The sequence below is a fragment of the Heterodontus francisci genome, chromosome 39, assembly GCF_036365525.1.
Source record: "Heterodontus francisci isolate sHetFra1 chromosome 39, sHetFra1.hap1, whole genome shotgun sequence".
In the NCBI taxonomy this organism is placed as follows: Eukaryota; Metazoa; Chordata; class Chondrichthyes; order Heterodontiformes; family Heterodontidae; genus Heterodontus; species Heterodontus francisci.
In genome coordinates, this window is record NC_090409.1 from 23950207 (window position 1) to 23957119 (window position 6913).

Here is a 6913-nt window from a genome sequence, read left to right on the forward strand (position 1 = left end):
GACAGGATTTTCTCCCATTAGGAAACAAATGGACTCATTAGGGAGAGGCAGCATGGTATTGCGAAGGTGAAGTCGTGTCTCACTAATTTGATTGATTTTTTTCGAGGAAGTGACGAAGATGATTGATGAAGGAAGGGCAGTGGATGTTATCTATATGGACTTCAGTAAAGCCTTTGACAAGGTCCCTCGTGGCAGACTGATACAAAAGATGAAGTCACATGGAATCAGAGGGGAGCTGGCAAGATGGATACAGAACTGGCTCGGTCTTAGAAGACAGAGGGTAGCAGCGGAAGAGTGCTTTTCTGAATGGAGGGATGTGACTAGTGGTGTTCCGCAGCGTTCAGTGCTGGGACCTTTGCTGTCTGTAGTCTATATAAATGATTTGGAGGAAAATGTAGCTGGTCTGATTAGTTTGCGGACGACACAAAGGTTGGTGGAGTTGCAGACAGTGATGAGGATTGTCAGAGGATACAGCAGGAAAGAGAGCGGTTGGAGTTTAATCCGGGCAAATGTGAGGTAATGCATTTTGGAATGTCTCATGCAGGTGGGAAGTACACAGTAAATGGCAGAACCCTTAGGAGTATTGATAGGCAGAGAGATCTGGGCGTACAGGTCCACAGGTCACTGAAGCTGGCAACGCAGATGGATAAGGTAGTCAAGAAGGCATACGGCATGCTTGCCTTCACCGGTCGGGGCATAGAGTATAAAAATTGGCAAGTCATGCTGCAGCTGTACAGAACTTTAGTTAGGCCAGACTTAGAATATTGTGTGCATTTCTGGTCGCCACACTGCCAGAAGGACGTGGAGGCTTTGGAGAGGGTGCAGAAGAGGTTTACCAGGATGTTGCCTGGTTTGGAGGGCATTAGCTGTGAGGAGAGGTTGGATAAACTCGGATTGTTTTCATGGGAACGACGGAGGTGGAGGGGTGACATGATAGAGTTTTACAAAGTTATAATCGGCATGGACAGAGTGGATAGTCAGAAGCTTTTTCCCAGTGTGGAAGAGTCCGTTACTAGGGGACATAGGTTTAAGGTGCGAGGGGCAAAGTTTAGAGGGGATGTGCGAGGCAAGTTCTTTGCACAGAGGGTGGTGAGTGCCTGGAACGTGTTGCCGGGGGATGTGGTGGAAGCAGGTACCATAGAGATGTTTAAGGAACATCTTGACAAATACATGAATAGCTTGGGAATAGAGGGATACAGACTCTGGAAGTGCAGAAGGTTTTAGTTTAGGCAGGTATCAAGAGCGGCGCAGGCTTGGAGGGCCGAATGGCCTGTTCCTGTGCTGTACTGTTCTTTGTTCTTTTCTTTCTTCAGCATCAACAAATTTAATTCCCCCATCATTAATGGCCCTGACTTCAGTGGCCTACGTCTAGAAATCTGTAATTCCGTCCTCGTAAATCTTTGCCTCTCTATCTCGCTTTCCTTCTTCGAAGGACTCCTTAAAACCTACCTCTTTGACCAAGTCGTCTGCCATTTGTATTATCTCCTTAAGTTGTTCGGTGCCATATTTTGTTTTAGAAAGCTCTTGTAAAGTGTGGTGGGACAGTTTCTGATTGTTTCACCTGTCTCTTTCTATCTCTGTCTTAAATCTATTGCCTCTCTCTGTAACTGACTATTGCTAGGGTAGGATATTTCACTTATGTTAAATGTGAGTACGTCAGTTACATTAAATGTGGTATCTAAATATTTAATAGTTGTTGTTATATGATGTTCTCTGGCTGACTGCAGCGTCCGTCGATGCATGCCTACCATAATCGGCCATTATCTACAAACTATGCATTTTAAACAGATCACTTAAGTCTGGGGGCCAGTGCTATTCATTTTTAAATGATATTATATATTTCATCGCCAAAACATTAAGTCTATGATTGTTTCTCGGTGCCTCTTTCTACCTCATTCTTAAATCTATTGCCTTTCTCTGTAACTGACTGTTGTTAGGGTAGGATATTTCTCTTATGTTAAATGCATTCCGTCATTTACATTAATCTTCGTAGATCATGAATCAATGTGTAAACGTCCTGGTGAGTAACTAATATTAAGCTACTTGAACAACGGAAGAACTGAGGACTGCGAGTGAGTGAATGCATTCTATTAAGGGATATACTAAAATGGTGTAGAATAGAATGTTGTTTACCCAGACAAAATTATTGGACAATTGAAAGTGACTTTTAAATCTGAACCCCGGTCAGCTGGATTCCTGACTCTTAACCTGCCCCATTTTCACTCCACGTTTCCATGTTGGACTGCTCATGCTATTTTCCCTCAGTCACCGTCTTACACAGTTGCTGCTTTGGCCTCCATGTACTGCTGAATTATCACCCCCCCCCCCCCCCGCCCCCCGCTTTTCTATCAATGTCCCTTAATAGGGTGCAGTACTGTTTTATTGTGACTCCTTGTTTCAAAAACGTTTTCACAATTTTTAATGTGATCATGTCTAACTGTTAAGTGTAAGTTGGTTCGTAATAACTGTCTTATGTGGTAATATGTGGAGCCATAAAAAAATTCCAATGACATCATTGTGTCAGCCAATGAGTTGCAGTTTGACTGGCAAATATTTGTCTTTTTAGCTGGACCTGTGGCAACACACACTCTATTATGCAGTAATCAGGGTCTATTTAACCTGGAAGTGGAGTCTATTTAATCAATGTCTCTACAAACAAAGTCTGTTTGCAGGACACTAAGTCGATCATTTCAACACTGGCAAAGTGCATGTATATAGTGCAAAAAATCGGACAGAGACTAAACAGAATATATAAGAACTACAGCAAAAAAATAATCGAGTTAAGCTCACCTTCTACCAATTGCAGCAAAGATACGTTATGGCCAAAATATACGAAAGTGACCCAATAAAACAAGGACTATTTTCCTGGAAAATGCAGTGACTGGACGATGGCTGACATTTAAGCATTTCTCCAGCAAAACGTGATGAATAGATCGTTGTTATGTAGCGCAAATTAAGTGTGTAAAGTCGATCCCGGCCGGATACAACAATGTGAACTCCAGGAGGCCTTGATGGGTGAAATAGTCCAGTCATCTCCATTATTTGACATTTACAGCAGGGAAAGAGATAATCTGGCCAAATAGATCCTTTTCCACTTTAGTCAGGAATTGATACATCATTTTGCAGCCCATGTTTATTGCTTCTCGTTCAATGGAACACTGGTCATTCAAATTATGAAATGATTCAATAGATTATATGAAAAGCAATATTTATTTTCCCCTCTGGGATATGCACAACTTTGGGTCTTTAAAAATAAAAATCAGGACATGATTCTTTACCCAAAGAATGGTTAGAATGCGGGTGTGGCACCACATGGAACAATTGAAGCGAATTGCTTCATAAGTTGATCATACGTTGAAGGTGCATTTCTAAATTAGGTGCTAAAACAAAATGACTGGGCATGTTTGTGAAAAAATCGGTGAAGGTGGCAGGGCAGGTGATGCAAGTGGTTCTACAGATATACAGAATCTTGAGCTTTCTAAATAGATCTGTACAGTACAGGAACAATGAGCGTATGATGAAAGTAGAGAAAACTCTGTTTCAGCCTGAACTGGAGCATTCTGGGAACCAAAGTTTAGCAAGGATATGAAGGGTTTAGAAGAATTGCTCAAGGGCTCATCGAGACTTCAGTTAGGTGGATATGTTGGAGAAGCTCAGGCGGTTCTCCTTCGAAATTAAAAGGTAGAAAGGATACTTGATGGAAGGGTTCAAAATTATAAGGAAGCTGTCAGAGTCGATAGCGAAGAAAGTTTCCCATTGCTGGAAGGGGCAAGAACCGATGGACACATATAAGGTGTATGACAAAAGAACTAATGCCAAAACGTGGACAACTAAGCAGTGAGTGATTAGGATCTGGAATGCGTTGCCTGAGAGGGTAATGGGATTAGATTCAAATATTACTTTCGAATAAGAATGAGATTAGCACCTAATGACAAAAAAGTGCGGTGCCAAAGCACAAGGGCGGGGCATTGGACTAACTGATTTGCTTTTGCAGAGAGCCAGCACAGCCGCATGGGACGACGAGTCTTTTTCTGTGATTCAACCACTTTAGCAAGAACCAGGAGGGTCTAAACCCATAATAACAATACATTTTGATTAAATTTATGAGGTTAAGAGTCCATCTTGGATGATAGTGCAAAATGTGCGTTATTGCATTGGCCACCTGTTATTTGCCTAACTTAATATTTAGTTGCACGGAACTCAGCGGAATTGGAAATCAGAGAGGAAGTATAACGCGCAACGGATTCCATTGTACCCGTTTTGTATCACTTAGCGCCTCCTACTTCAAATCCAAAAAGTTGAACAGCGGCCTAGTAACTGGACAAAATAAGAAAGTAAGGTTCAATCATTAGAGCCAGGGCGGGGTGATGACATGGCTAACATTAGGGTAGAAGATGAGGTGGGCACGTTTAGATGGTTGGAGAGTTTAAAAACAATCATTCTGATGAGAGAGAAATCTGAACAGGAAATGGTTCAGGATGAAGACACGAACTTTGAATTCAAAACATTGTTGGCCTGCGAGGATAGGAAGATAGTGGAATGGGCTGGTTCATCGTCACGTGAGCAGAATTCTTGGCTGAATGTTTTAAAGCTGAGGTTGCGTGCTTGGTGTGAGATGAAATGCTATGAACGACACCGCTTGGTGCAAACACTTTTGTAGGTTATAACCTAAAGCGTCACAACTGGGAGTTGGTAGGGAATATCACAGATCAACGTTTTGCACTTGACTGCAGGCGATTGAAAGGAATACACTGGGATGAGTGTGGAATTCCTCAATCACAACCATTATTCACGATGGTAGTCTGATATAAGGCCTCCGATATTTAAAAAAAAATCTATTCCTTGTATTGAATATTGGGTGGGGAATATAACGACTGGTCTATGTCATAACACCACATTTCAAATACTGTGAACATTTGAAAAGTACTTTGCGCGGATTGCTAAACTCCAAGGTTGAAAACATCTGGTTCACTCTTTGTTCAATTACAGGTCACCGGCTGCTTGACAGAAAAATAGGTAAAGTGTTATAAGACTTTGATTTTCCAAACCTATTTCTAATGACTCTTTAAGTTATTCTGCATGGGTTCAATAATTGTGACCATGTCAAGAAAGAAGGAAATCTTCTCGTCCCCTCAAATTCAAATATTTAATTCAGCGTTGAGGGCATTTGTTTTCAGCGTGGAAACAAATTGAGAGGTGTAGCTGAGGATTTTCTTTGGAAATTACACAGCTGACGTGGACTCCAGTCATATGTGGTCACTTGGCTACTGCAAAAAAAATCATTTGAACAAAGAAAAAGTGTTTCGATTTTCTATAGGAGTTAATGTTAAACTAACATTAAACTGCGCTAACACAGATTTTCTGGCCTGTCTTATTTCATTTCCACAAATACACATTAACAAATGTGCTCCATTGAAAGAAATTGTTTTGCATCAGGGACCTGACTTGCAGCATGATTGCATTTGCTCCATTGCCATACTGGAGTCGATTCAGGTAGTGTAGAAAAAAAACGCTTCCAACCCAAAACTGTCCTGAATTGATTATGATGTGGAGCACATAATGGGTGCTAAATGTGATTATCTGCTTTGCGCACATGCTCTGTCATATTTCATCCTCAGTAAGCACAGAATAGTTCTGGAAAGATCACGTTGCTGGTAATACAATGGTATACACGTTGGCCATCCGTCATATTGTCCACCAGATGTTCAGTTGCAATGATATATTTGCTTTTAACTTCAGAAGCCAGATATCAGGCCATCAACTCGATATAATTGTTGTGATGCCAGGAAGAATTTCCACCCGATTTTGCAATACCCAAAGTCAATTTGCCTTTCATTTGTCAGGTGACGAAAAATCGAAAACAGCTCCACAAGTTGCAGGTGAAATATGAAATGTAATATCCCATATTATTTCAGGATTTATGATGCCTTCTGCTCTACAATTCCGAAGTAATCATGTTGAAATATTGATACATGAAAATTATATATGCCATTTCTTGAATTCTGGGTAATTTCACTTGGAACATTTAAAACAAAAAAACCTTTAACAGCAGGATGCAATAGCAGAGTGGTAGCCTCATTGGACTATTAATTCAGAGGCCTGGTCCAATGATAGAGAGATATAAGTGCAAGTCCCACCACAGCAGCTGTGGAATTGAAATGCTGTTCAGTCAATAAACCTTGCCTTAACAGCCAGTGTCAGCAATGGTGATATTGAAACTACAGGATTGCCAAAAGAATAGATAATGGTTTTCTCAGTCTCTGACGGAAGGGGCACTTCCCATCCTCACCAGATCTGGCGTATATCTAAATCCAAACCGACAACAATGCAGTTAATGCTTAACTGCCCTGTGAAATGGCCATGCAAGTCGTTAATAGTAGTAACAAAAACACTGCTGTGGTTCACGAAGACATTTCATCAATATCCTAAAAATGGGAAATAAGGGTGGACAGTAAATTCTGTCAAGATAGCAAAGCATTTATATTATAAGCAAAGTAAAAATTACTCCGAAAGTTTTAAAAACGTTGGCAAATCTGATATACCCCACTTTGGCCACTGTTGAAGCTCAAGGTATCCTCAGTTAGGATATTTTGGCGAATTTGAACTCAGACCTCTGGGCAGCACTGTGTCTACATTCTGACATACTTCACTATTCAATGAATTCAACAGATCACAATTACAGTTTCTGTATAACGGTGAGAGATGTGACCCCACCCATAATCTACTGCAGGGATTGAGCTAAAATTACACGAGTGACATTATGAAGGCTACTCAGATGCACATTATGCTGTCAACATCCTTCGGTGAAATTTCTGCTAGTTTATGCTAATAATATTGATCAGTCCAGGCGGAATAAGGTGAACAAAGGACTTTGTGTGTTCAATACATTACATACAAAAACATTTACATTCGT